We start from the raw sequence: 13,319 nt of genomic DNA, 5'->3' as shown, positions 1-13,319 counted from the left end.
ATCAAAATCTGAAATGGCAGTTTTTTTTTTAAATCGACTTTAAAGTTTTGAATATATTTTTTTCAGTGTAGAATATGTGTTTTTATTTTTTCAATTTTTTTTTTCTCAAACTTCAGGAAATTTCACGACAGTCCCCCATACAACACTTTTTTGTAGGTCTTGCCAAAAAAAGTAAAAAAAAACTTTGGGACTTAAAAAAATCGATGTTAGAAAAACTTTTTTCTCTAAAATATGCCCAATTTGCAATGTATGGGAGACTTTTAGTAAATTTAATTACGAAACTTTTTGCTTAAGGATGATCAAAATCTGAAGTGGCCGTTTTTTTTAAATCGACTTTAAATTTTTGAATATATTTTTTTTTTTTCAGTGTAGAAAATGTGTTTTTATTTTTTTAACATTTTTCTCTAAAACGTCAGGAAATTTCACGACAGTCCCACATACAACACTTTTTTGTAGGTCTTACCGTTTTTGAGTTATACGGGTTTATAAAAAAAAAAATAAAAAAAACTTTGACCCTTTCCAAATGTTAGTCTAGATCGATTTTGAAAAAAACAAAGTATGCAAAGTATCTTAGTTTCATCCAGAAAGTTTCATTGAATTCTGAAGGGATGCTGCCAATCGCGTGTCGAGTTGGCGTGAAATCCGTCTAATTTTAAATTTATATTATTGTCAAAAATCGGCAATAAAAAGCTTAAAAAAAAGATATAAAATAATTAAGGATGTTCAAAAATGAAAGCAAAGTTTAGAGCCCAACATAAATCATTATCAACAAACTGCCTAAAAAACGAAAAATGATATTATGATTGAAAATAAAAAAAATGGGTGCTCGAGGGTTAACATGATAGTGTTGCATACTACGGAAAACCTAACATACTAGTTGAGAATTAGCAAAAAAAAGTTGGTTTTCTTAGTTGACGATTCCTTCTTCCAGTTGCATCTAATAACTGGTTGGCTTCATTTCCCACGCTCTTCCTCATATTTTTTGTACAAAATTTCTTCACAAATAATGCAATCAAAAATACATTTCCACTTTTTTGCATCAAACATCAACTCCTTTTTCGTGTGAAAACAAAGTGAAATTTTAATGGAATCGGAATCCCATTAAAGGACTTCATCCGCCAACCGAAATCGATTATTATTTTACCATCATTAGGCTCGCTCTCACCCTCTTCTGTGTGTCCTTGTCTTACGCCGCCGGTTGACGGCTAGTGGTTGCTCTGGGACTCCGGAAGCGATTGATGCGAACATCCCGGCGACCCCTTTTTTGTCCTTACTCAGAAGGAAAACGGAAGACATTCCTCCCGTCTTAAGATTGGTGACACTCGCACACACTCTTTGGGACCGACGACAGGAAGAAAGTTTTATGACGCAAAGCAGTTGACTCGGGACGACAGAAGGATCTTCTTGTGACACCTTCCGACCTTTCGCAGGAATTTCTGTGTAATTTTCGTGGGATCGGTGTCAAAAGCTAATGCCACCACGAACCCTTTTCATTCAACGCTCGGAGAAGTTCAAGAACATTTTAATTAACTTTTGGGTGCAGGCCAAAAATATACGTTGAACAAATTATCGATCGTCCAAATGCCATGTACAATCACGAAAAGAGCCTTCGATTGAAACAAACACTTTGACCCGGCTCGCATGGCCCCAAGCTGAACTGAATTGTACGTTGCTTGTAGACGAAACTTGTCTCGGACCTTATTCGGACCACAAGAGAGAGACAGAGAGATCATGGCAACGCAGAGCGCAAACTTCGAATCACGTCGCATTGTGCAACCGATAATAATTCAAACGCTGCTACATACTCAACGGGCACACAGCAAGCGGTGATTTTGAATTGCACCGTGATAATTTGAAAATTTTCGAATTTCATAACGGCTACAATATCAAAATGTAAACCAAGCAGGCCAAGCGAACCGCCTAAGATGCTGGCGGCGCTCCAGTCAGCGGAGTGACACTTGACTTCTTCGAGCGCAACCGAAACTTATCGATTTTACCCACATCGGATAATGCAGCAGGCGTACCCTCGTTTATTAAATTTTTCGATCACGTCTTCACCTTTTTCCCCGCTCCAATCGCCTTCTAGATTGTAAAAAAGTTAAGCACATTAGCTGCCGACAGTGATTTGTTTTCCCGATGCCTACTTCAGGCCGAGGAATTTCCTATTCCTGGCTACTGCGATTGACTTCGAGCACACGTGTGAGGGATGGAAATCGCGTCCGTCGTGGGAAAGAAAGTTTTGCGAGCGAGAACCCTGTCCACGGGTTTTTTTTATTGTCAAAAGAACTAACCGAACAATGCAAATTAATAGCGGACCAGCGAAGAAAGTGAAGGTATTCTTGATTCCTAACTCCCTTCTCAGTAAGGTAGTGAAAGTGGTTCGAAAGAATAAAAATACGTCGAAGGGTGAGAAGCGTGAAGTAGGGATTGTTCTTTGCCGGGGTACTTGGGACTGCGTGAAATCCGGTTCTTGTTAACTGACAGCTTGCGTAAGCTCTTTTTAGCATGTTATTTGCGTCCGCAAGTTGATTCTTTTTTTCTCATTGTGCATCGTCACTGTTAACATTATGTCTATAAAGTAGTTGATTTATGGATCTCATGTTTCAAATTTGTCCCACATAGGGCGAAGGAATAATGGCTTTCATTTTTTTTATAATCTTCCCTTATTATCACAATAATCAGGGCTGCGGTGAAAGGATGTCGAAATGAGAACATCTGTTAAAATGTCGATAATTATTGATCATCGTTGATTGTTGTTGTTTATATCTTTGATATTTCCGTTATTCCTTATGATAATAATTTTTTTTTATATATATAACTTCTTATCTATGTATGTTTACATAACATGTCTGTCGAAAACCCAAAATGAAATCTGGCGAATAAAGCCTGTCCACGTTAAATTTCGGACACCCAAATAATGGCAGCAAAAAAAAGTTACTCATAATTCAACAAAAACAATTGTTTATTTCAGAATAAAAGAGTTATATCTACAAAATAAACAGTTGACAAGGATGTTAATCCTTCTTTCTGTAAAATTCTCGAACTTTCTGTGGTACACCCGCCATCCGTGTCCGAAATTTATCGTGGACAGGCTTTATATATGATTTTTCTTCAAAATTTCGGACAATATTCTACGATAAATTTAAAACATGTACATGTGTCTAGTGGAATTCCCTGTATTTAAATCGATAAACCGAAGGGAGCTGTTCACACCTCATTTGATGCTCTGCAACAATTTTCTGAGATTTTTTTTTTAATAATTAACTACAAAATTAACCTTCCTTGTACATTGAAGTCATTTTTGGCCAATCGGCACGGTAAAGGAGCTGAAACTTTTTAGAGAAAAATGATACAAATCTGAAATTTTCAGAATCCATAAGTAAAAAGACATTTTATCGTTGACGTTTTATAACTTTTGACATACATTGAAATTTTCAGATTAGTTCTAATAGGGCTCCTGTATTCTGCAGAAATTCCTTCAAAAATTCCTCTCGAAACATCTCCACAGACATTTCCAGAGATTTCTCCTGGCATTCATTCGGAGATTCCTAGAGGGATTTTACGAGAAAGTCCTCCAAGATAATCTCTACCGTAATCCCTACATTTACGTATATTCTTACGATTTATATTTATCCAGTGATTCCACCAGAAATCTTTTGCCAGAGCTATCTCCAAGAAGAACTTTTTTTCACCATTAAACATTTTAGACCCATTTCGATCTCCACGAGTTCCTTCAGGAATTCCTCCAAGGTTTATATTTGCAGGGATACAGAGATTTCGCAAAGAGTTCCTGCATGAATGTCTCCAGTAATTCCTTCATAGATTTCTCCGATTCCTTTACCAAAACTCTCCCAGAATTTTTTCCAAGGTTTTCTCAAAAATCTGTATCAGGAATCGTTCCATGCATATTCCGATTTTTTTACGGTGATTTTTCAAGCAATTTCTCCTGGTATTGTTTCCCCTAAGAAAATCTCCACACATATTCTTGCAGAGGTACCTTCAACGCATTCTCTAGGAATTGTTCCAGGACAATCTTTTCCAGCATTACTCAAGCTATCTCTATTGATTTCTCCACGGATAATTACAAAGATATCCCCAAGTAGTCCTCTCGAGATTCGCCCAGGAATTATTCTGAAGATTTTTTTCCGGGATTCTTCCACGACTCGCTCCAGAGATTTTTCCAGGGATTCCTCCAGATATCCTACAACTCACGAATTCTTCCAGAGTTACCACCAGGAAAATCGCTAAATGTCATACATGCCAAAATCTCTCCAGATAATCCTGCCGGCATTTGCCAGAGATTTCTCGAGAGATTCGTTATTAGTCTCCAAAAAATCATCCAGGAATTCCTCCAAGAGTTCCTGTTGGAATTGTTCTAGAGATTATTCCATGAGTTCCTGCAGGAATTTCATCAGAAATTGTCCTAACAATTTCTCCAGCGATTATATTAGGAAAATATCCTCAAATGGATTCCTCCAAGGATAATTCCAGGAATTTCTTCAGAAAAATCTCTACAGGAGTTGTCCCGGGATTTTTCTAGGGATCCCACCAGCAAAATCACCTACAGTTATTATTCGTGGGATTCCTCCAGAGATACCTCCAGTGGTCCACCAGTAGTTATCTCTGATAATCCTTTCTACATGAGTTTCTCCAGAAACTCCTCCAGGGATTACTCTAGGAAAATGTCTACAGGGATTCCAGCAGAGACTTCTCCAGCTTTTTCTTCAGGAATTCCTCCGAGGATTGCTCCAGAATATCTCTAATGCTTCTCTCTAGAAATTGTTCTAGGAATGAGTTGGTACAGAATCGACTTTATATTTTATTGAAATGTGCTTTTCGTTCATTTAGTCTTTATTATAAAAAAGCCATTGAAAAAATAAAGACGCTGAAAACCATATTTTATGTTACAGGGATTTCTTCAGGAATTTCTTTATAGCTCTCCTCGGGAACCCCTCTCTAGGCAAGAATTTCTCCATTTTTTTTTTATCTAAAAATTTCACTGGGGATTCCTTAAAGAAAACAACTCTAGATTTTTTCAAGAGCTTCCTCCAGGGATTGCTCCAAGAATCCCTTCAGGAACTTATCCTGGGATTTCTCAAAAATTTTCAGAAAAAGAGTTCGAGGCGGGATTTTTTTGAGTAATTTTTAATAGACTTCAGGGAGAAATTTGTTAAAAACAACTTCAAAAATAGTAATTTTTGGTAAATTTTAGTGAAATTAATTAAAGAATTGAAACTTATTGATGAGACGAAACTACAAACGCCTACTTTGGCGCAATTGACAAAAAAAACTCTAATTATTCTTTGCATTTGTGGCACTATTCACTGTGCTTAGTTACTATTTACAAAATAATAAAATAAACACAAATCTGGATAAAAATTCAGGGATTATCAGTGGGTATCCTGGACTATTTTTTTTTCTATGAGAGAAGCTTAGAGAAGCTTCTACTAACTAATTAAAATCTAGAATATCATATGAAAAGGCCGGAACAACCTTTACGGACCGAAGCTTCAGTCTTCGGCGCATTTAAATTGATGATTGTAAATTGTCCTTATATTCAGGTAAATTGAATTGCACCTGCAGTGGACGGGAGAAGCTTTGGGATGTTCCGCCCTTTCCACATGTTAGTCTAGAAATAATACATTTTTCTTAGAATGTTAACTCCTTTGTTGGTGAAACTTCTGGAAGAATTTTTGTAGGATATTGTTTGTTCAAAATTTTTGGGTTTCTGAAGGAATCTTAGTAATGTGACTTTCTTCAAAAGATCTGTAAGATTATTTTTTTTGTAGAATTAACTTGAATTAAATTGAAAGCATTTAGAACATTATAATTTCATAGGCTGGAAAAGCCTAGTACTAGGCAATTTAGAATTTGAAGCAATCCATAATATGAATCAAAAGGTAATATGAATTGAAAGCTGTCTTGGTAGTGTTATTCGAATAACACGTCAAGCCGTTTCCATAGGAGACGTTATCTAGTAAGAAAGACGTTTCAAGTAATACTGTTTCATATGGTATGCCCTATTCAACATTTAATCCACTTTCTCTCTTGTCGTTACCTTACGGTATCTATCCATCTAGGATTCATTGCTTTCTTCTTCCTTCTACTTCCTTCTTCGAGAAAATAAACCGATTAGTCGGTAAACAAACTAAATACTCATCGATATCTAAGGAAATTCGAAGCGTGATAATTTTTAAATGGCAAAAATTGAAATATTTCGGATGGAACGTTTGTCATATAAGGTAGAGTGTCCGGAATTTGTGGCTTTCCGTAATATGATTCAAAAATGTATCTCTTGCATTATCTGTGATGGATTACAGGCGTGTCTTTGAGTGGCCTACCAAGAATATATTTTGACTTATAATGAGATGCTTGAAAACGTTAATTTAAGAGGTCGCAACTTCGAAAAATGTTGAACAACTGCTGCAATCAATAAAAAAGTAAAACTGTGTTTGGACTCAACGAATGTACTTCAAGCTGATTTAAACGCTTTTTAAAGGTTACGGACAATGAGTTTAACTCATCCTGGCAAACCATAAACATAAATCGTAACTTTATTAGTCATTATTACAAAAAATACTCGGAAGTTGCTCATACAAAGCTTGATTGAAAAATAACTATAGTCTACAACTTACAAACTGAACAGACCAAATGCGTTCACATGCATCGACAAACCACTTCCTGCGATTGACATTCAAATCTCAACTTTATGGCACCGCGGTATGATCTTTCTCAGCTAGGCTATGGCCCCCCCTCGTCTAAAGGTAACCTGGGTCCATTTGGCCAAATAAAATCGCTATAAATTGCCACAAACAGCGACATGTTGCGGAGATTGCCTGAGTCAAGTGTCCCGCGGCTTCTAGGTGGGCGAAAAATTCTACAATTGTAAATGGATATCAGAGGTACCACTTCGCGAATCACCTCACACGATATCTGTCTAGTACAATAAAGTGTATTTTATTGCACTACCGAACAGAGCAAACAGGCTACCTCGTACGGACCGGGTGGAGTATTGATAGAGCTTACGAGGGCAAGAATACAAAAAAACAACGCAAAACGTGCGATGTGTGTTATGGAATCGTACCGAACATTTGTAAGGGCATTTTAAACGCTGATATCATGCATTTTCGGTCGCATTGAACAGCAAGACACGTTTGCAACATGATCGCGAAATTTGGAAGACACCCCGGACTGGACGGCTAATCCAAGACACCTGTTTTGACGTTGCCAAGGAAACCGCCCAACCGTATCGAGGACAAACCATAATCGCGTGCTTCACCGGGCTCTTCATCATCATCATGGGCAACTATGATCGACCGGGGTGCGATTACACGCTAAAGTGAGTAGCTACTAAGACGGCGCAAAGCGAGCCATCGATCCCATCGTGTTTGGGTGTGCTTGCAACGCCAATAACGTGGAGGCGTGTTGCAATAAAAAATAACCGTTACGCTGAGCGAGGGAGTTGTCCAAACGGTGCGAAAATTATCGAATGCTAAATCATTACTGGGACTTTAACGACCGAAATTTGATCGCAATAATAGAATTCCTTTCAGGTAAGCGACATTTCTCTATCCCAATCTTTGCACGCTACCAGTCTGCCGTTCTCAAACATCGCATCTTTCTCCGAACAAATCGCATGTTTGATTATGATGACGCTTACTCAAACTGTGCTACATAATCTGAACAAAGTGGGGAAGCGTGTTCTTTATCAAATGCGCTCACGCTACCAACCAAACAGCGAAAGAAAATCAAAAACAATTCTGATTAAGCTCCATTCAAGCATCTTTTCGGGGCTATCCATAAATGACGTAGCAAGCATTTGTGACGATATGTGACGGGGAAGGGAGGTGTCTTTAACTAGACTGCCGTAACCTGGAAGATTGACGTAGGTGCTATTTGAATTTCAAGAACTTCTATAACTATCAATTTATTTTTGACTCAATTTGAAAGTTGATTGACTAATTGTAAGAACTTATCCTGAATGATTAATGAGCATTAGTTGTTGTAACCGCATGTTACAAAAATGCCCTTATCTTTTTACTTTGGCAGTTACCTATATGGCAAAGTAAGTCGTAAATTGAAATGGCGCTTCATCAGATTACGGCAGTTTAGGACGTAGCATTGTAAACCAAACATATTTTGTGAAACCTAAAATCAATTTTACACAGTGTAAATAAGTTCCAAATCAAAACTTCCATATAGATGTTTGAATTGTGATTTCGTTTTCGTATCTGAATAAATTTGAAATCTGTGAAAAATGCTTCGTCATTTATGGATGGTCCCTGACTCGCGCAGCGCATGTCGCCATCAATGAACCGCAGTAGGCGTGCGAAGCGACGCGACGCGCGATAGAAACAAATCGGGTGTCGTGTGTGTGGGGAGTATTGTGCGTGTGTAGAATTATCAAGCAACAAGACACCCACCCCCTCACACTTGTTGCTCGCGATGCACCCTGAATATGACTTAAGTTGCGTGCGTGCGCAGCGTTGCAGAAAGTTTTTTTCTTTTTCTCAGTTTAGCCGACTACGGCGAGTAAGCGCCCGACTCTTTGATTATGACCCACGAAGCGTATTCAATCGTCGTGGCGAGAATGATAATGAAAGTGCGATAGCGAACGACGAAGTTCAGCAAGATCTGGGCGTTTTGGACGACGACGACACGCTAGAGCGTTGATTTATGACTCGTTGTGCGCTCTGAGAAATGGAAGAAATGTCTACCACCACATGGGACCTTTACGAAATTAGTTCAAGCGTCTTTTCGAAATAGGCAATAACGGTTCCCAGAACTGAAAGCCCATGCATCGTTCAAGGTGAGTTGATTTCTTTTCTGTAAATGGAAGAAAAGGGCTACACAGAATGAGATGTAATCTCACGAAGCGGAAAAGCAACTCAACAAAAGAAAGATGAATGCACTTCGAGATGTTAATCTTGAGCAAATAAATAAAGTTGTGTATCCTTTCGAAAGCCGCATTTTTATTCCCTCACGGTTGCGTTCATTCGAAGGTGAGAATGAAACTCCCAACTATCTGGGCTGGAATCCACATTTTTTCATCCTTAAAACAGGATTTTAAAGTGAAGGGGTAGGCACAGATTAGAAACAATTGATAGCATCATGCTCGGGTGACATTTATTAACCGAACCGACCGGATTTACTAGAATTTCCAAAACCGAGGAGAAACAGTATCTCAGCTTGAAACAAAACATGCATTGCGTACGTTACCGACCGTTTTCGACAGACGCAGAGCAGGCCTTGGGCTTGTAATTGCTATCTTTGAAGCCAACCGCAACGCAAGACTGACCAACCAAGCAGTCACAGACACACGCACACAACCGATAGAGCACCACAGACCGATCCAAGTATGCGGCGATGGTAATTTAAGAACCACCTCGATGCGCCTACTGAGCGTGGCCAGTACCGGAATCTCTGGTGGCAGAAAGTCAATAGACATTGTTCTAACCTTGTCACGTTTCTCCGGTGACGGGACAGTTCAAAAAGGGGACGACCGGGGTTATAATTAGAGCGTTCCCGGGGCATTCGGGCCGAAACCGACTTTTGTTTGCGTTAATTTCAAGGGTCGACAATTCCTGGGGTTCCACGGAGAGGGGCCCCTTTCTCAGACCACAGCCAGAGAGCACGTCGGCAAACTGTCCGATTGTGTAATAAATAAATGCTAAAGTGTTGTTTTATTCTTGTACACACGTTGCCTATGAAAATTTATGGTTGGCTCGTTTCGAATGCACCGCTCTGCCGACTCGTCGTGGAGATAGTGATGGTCTGTGATTCTTGGCTAGGGCCGACTAAAGCTTGGATCACACTCTCGATGCGTTGAGAAACTCTATGTGCACTTAACACACAAAACGGCTTCGAGGAATGGAAAGTGCATCTCCTCTTGGGCCCTCCAAAGCGTTTCCGATGGGAACCGAAATTGGTGTCGAGTGTAGGGAAAATTTTACTCTTTCCTATAAACTGTTTGGGTTTCATATTTTACGATCGAATTTTGTGGTCGGAAACTTTTTGCACAAATTGGAACACTAGATTGGACCGATCTTTATCGCTCCCCACGCCTACTATGGTGATCTGTACTCTGTAGGTGTTAACAGGTCGCATTTGCTTACAGTTTTATGGCTTTTGCCTGCTTTATGTAACGCTATTCTAGATGTTGTCTGCGCGCATCCACTTTGTTGGGGCTGAGAACTGGAGCGGTCTTGACCTTACATATCTTACGACGTTCTTACGAGCACGTAAATCAGTGAGACATCTCTTTTTTATGGCTCTTTAGTCTTTAGGCTAGTGCCTACAAATTACTTGTTGCTGTTTCTTTGATCAAAACGCAAGGGGAAGGTAACCGCACGTCGCTTAGCTAGAAAGACTTGACAGTGTCCGTTATTCCATAGTTCATCGACTATCCAAATAAGCTGATCTTTTTGTAATCGATCAGCGGTGTCTATGCTAATTTGTCAGTAAAGGTGCTTATTTCCAGGGAATGACTAATTAGCCCCCAACGCCATTAATGGTCACTAGATTCATGCTTGTTGCATTCGTGTCTGCTTTGGGACAAATCAAAACCACGCAGCCTACCTCGATGGCTAGGCAATAATCAAGCGAAACTGTCAAGTCCGGAAGTTTCAGCATGCAGCATTTCCAATCGTAGCCAATTTGAAAACAACGCCTACTTTGGATGATCGTAAGTTATATTTGGTTACCTTCCTGGTTGTATAATTTATTGATGACAAGCGGTGCCCGTCGTACTCTCGTGCTGTGCGTATACTGACAGAAGTTCTGAGACTACTAAAATCAATTGTCAGTGATACAAACAGACACCGTTTTTGAATAATTTTACATTATGAATGTCGTCACACTTGTTTAATCTTCTACTAATATATTTTCAACGCGAGACAAAAATGCAACACTAGTTTCAAGCAAAAGTCGTACTTATTCATAGATATCATCACCGACCAAAGGGGAATCCCAGATCTTTTTCCTCACTCACTATTCTACACCCTTCCCATGGCGATTGTGGAGATGCAGAGTTCATACCTACAAGAAAATTAAATCTAGTATGAAACTATCTCACCAATCATTGTCGAAACACTATACATACGATAAAGCAACCAACTCGTATAACTTAGATTTCAATATGAGAAAAATCTTCAGAAAACTCACCTTCCAAAACCACGGAACGCTCCCACATTCGAATTGAAAATCTCCCATGAACTTCGAAAACATCATCGGCCACGGTTCTTAATCTACCCCACATAAAAAATCAACCGATTTATGATCGGTGTCCGTTAGTATTTACTGCATGCTTTCAAATTCCACACAAAAAAAAACGAATCAGCAACATAAATAATGACTCTCATAAAATTCCCTCAAATCCTATGTCAAGATCATTGATCTTAACTTTATTGGAAAGTGAAAGGAACTCAAAACCGGCTGCTCGCTCGAGTATCGAACCTTTAGCGCCCCCGAAAAATCGAAGCTTTGTCCCCGACGGTACCTATCTCTGTCAAGACCTTGATTTTTCCAAGTGGACCAGTTCACCGAGATTATCGCGGTACATCTTGAACTTGCCGATTGCACGATTGTGCGCGCATTCACGACAAAAGTCCGCAAATCGTGCAGTTCGGCTAATCTTATTCGATTCCGGAACGCGTAAGAAAACACACGATAAATCCCCCCGATCGATACGACACTACTAGTTCTGGGCAGTGTCCGGTGAGGACGGATACTGCCGACGAGAGACGGTCAAGAGTGGGATTAAGTATTCATTAGTGCGTGATGAGTGCCGGTTTCCCTCTCTATCTCTATTCAGCTGGTGGTACTGCGAGGAGCAGTGATGCTCAAGCTATGGCATACTGCGGGCCACTGAATATAATAAAATTGTTATATCAAAGGATAGTAACAATTTTATGAATTTTATGATTCTCAGCAAATTTAAGGAAATTTGGGGATTCCTGGTGGGATTCTGGGGAATCTAGAGCATTTTTAGTGGATTTGAAGAGATTCTCAGTAGCAATAGTTCAAGTCTTAGGTTTCAATAGAAGGTCTCTAGAGTCAATAATTTAACCATTTTTTAATCCCTTAGGTCATTTATTCCCGTTATTCAGCTTTCAGTGAACTCTGATGTACAATTTTAGATGCTCTAGAGAAACCTTCAAAGACAAACATAGCTTTTTCACATGTTCTTCAAGAATTTCTGCTCAGATTCAGGTATTCTTCGATTGATATTCCAGTGATTTCTGCTGAAATACTTTCAAGCACTCCTTGCTCTACAGATTCCTTACCAAATCCTATATGGAATTCGTCCAGATATTCTTTCAAAGATTAAGAATTTCTGGAGAATATGCTCCACGAAATCCTTGAGCACTCCAACACTATCACCTTCAGTAAAACTCTGAAAACTTTCCCAGAAACTATCCCAAGAATTCCCTCAGAGCTTGTGCCACTAACTCTTTCCCCGATATCTCCAGTTGTTACTTTAACCGATCTTTCAAAAGATCGCACAGAGGTTAGTCCATGAAAATCCATAGAGGTTTATAAAGTTTTTGAAGAAATTCATTTAGAGATTTCTCCAGGAGTTCCTACGTCGATTTTTCAGTTTGTCTTCCAGTCATTTTTATATGGATTCCTTCAAGAATTGTTTCTATCCTAATTGAAACTATTAGGAACTCTTATAGGAATTGTTCAACAAATTCAACCGGAAATTATTTAGAAGTTTATCTATGTATTTCTCCAACATTTCATCCAGAGATGGTTATTGCAGTTCTCTCAAACATTTCTCGAGTAAAATCTTCATAATTTTGAAGAATCAAATCTGAGATCGCGGTAGGCAGCGCACGCGAACGGATGTGTTGAAAATGGAACTGTCACATTTTTATCGTCTCCGTAAATCATTAAATTCGGCTGGTGAAACGGCTGACGCTATTTTGGATTAAAAGTGCCTGTAGCTTAACAAACGGATTATTCTGCACGCGTTCTACTGGGCAGTGCTTTGTTGAAGCCCAAGCAGAAGGTGAAGATGCATCGACGCCGAACATTAGATTTTCGGGAGCGCGGATCTGAAAAGCCGGACAGCGGACCGGGCTAGGGGCTTGATCGATTGGTCTCTCGCTGGTGGTGACTAATCGATTAAAGTTCGACTTGAACCGCTGTCTGGTTATCTAGATTTGTAGTCTTGAAGGATTTAGTTTTGGCTTCGTTTAATCTTCACCAGAAAATCGTTTTTTTTTTGTGTCGTCGTGGATTTTTTTTTCTCGTATTGGTTTGCACGCGTTCTGAGTGCAAATCGAGTTCACCTTTTCGCGTCGCCGTAGTGATAT

At 39.3% G+C, this 13,319-nt stretch overlaps 1 protein-coding gene across 7 annotated transcripts in view; it reads left to right on the top strand.

Moving 5' to 3' along the window:
- The window catches only part of LOC5567344 (rap1 GTPase-activating protein 1), a 513,675-nt gene that overhangs the window by 296,721 nt on the left and 203,635 nt on the right, over nucleotides 1–13,319 (top strand). The window lies entirely within an intron of this gene.

This window comes from Aedes aegypti, chromosome 2, assembly GCF_002204515.2.
Source record: "Aedes aegypti strain LVP_AGWG chromosome 2, AaegL5.0 Primary Assembly, whole genome shotgun sequence".
Lineage (NCBI taxonomy): Eukaryota > Metazoa > Arthropoda > Insecta > Diptera > Culicidae > Aedes > Aedes aegypti.
The sequence above is the reverse complement of the archived record's forward strand: the minus strand, read 5'-3'. Positions and strand labels throughout refer to the sequence as shown.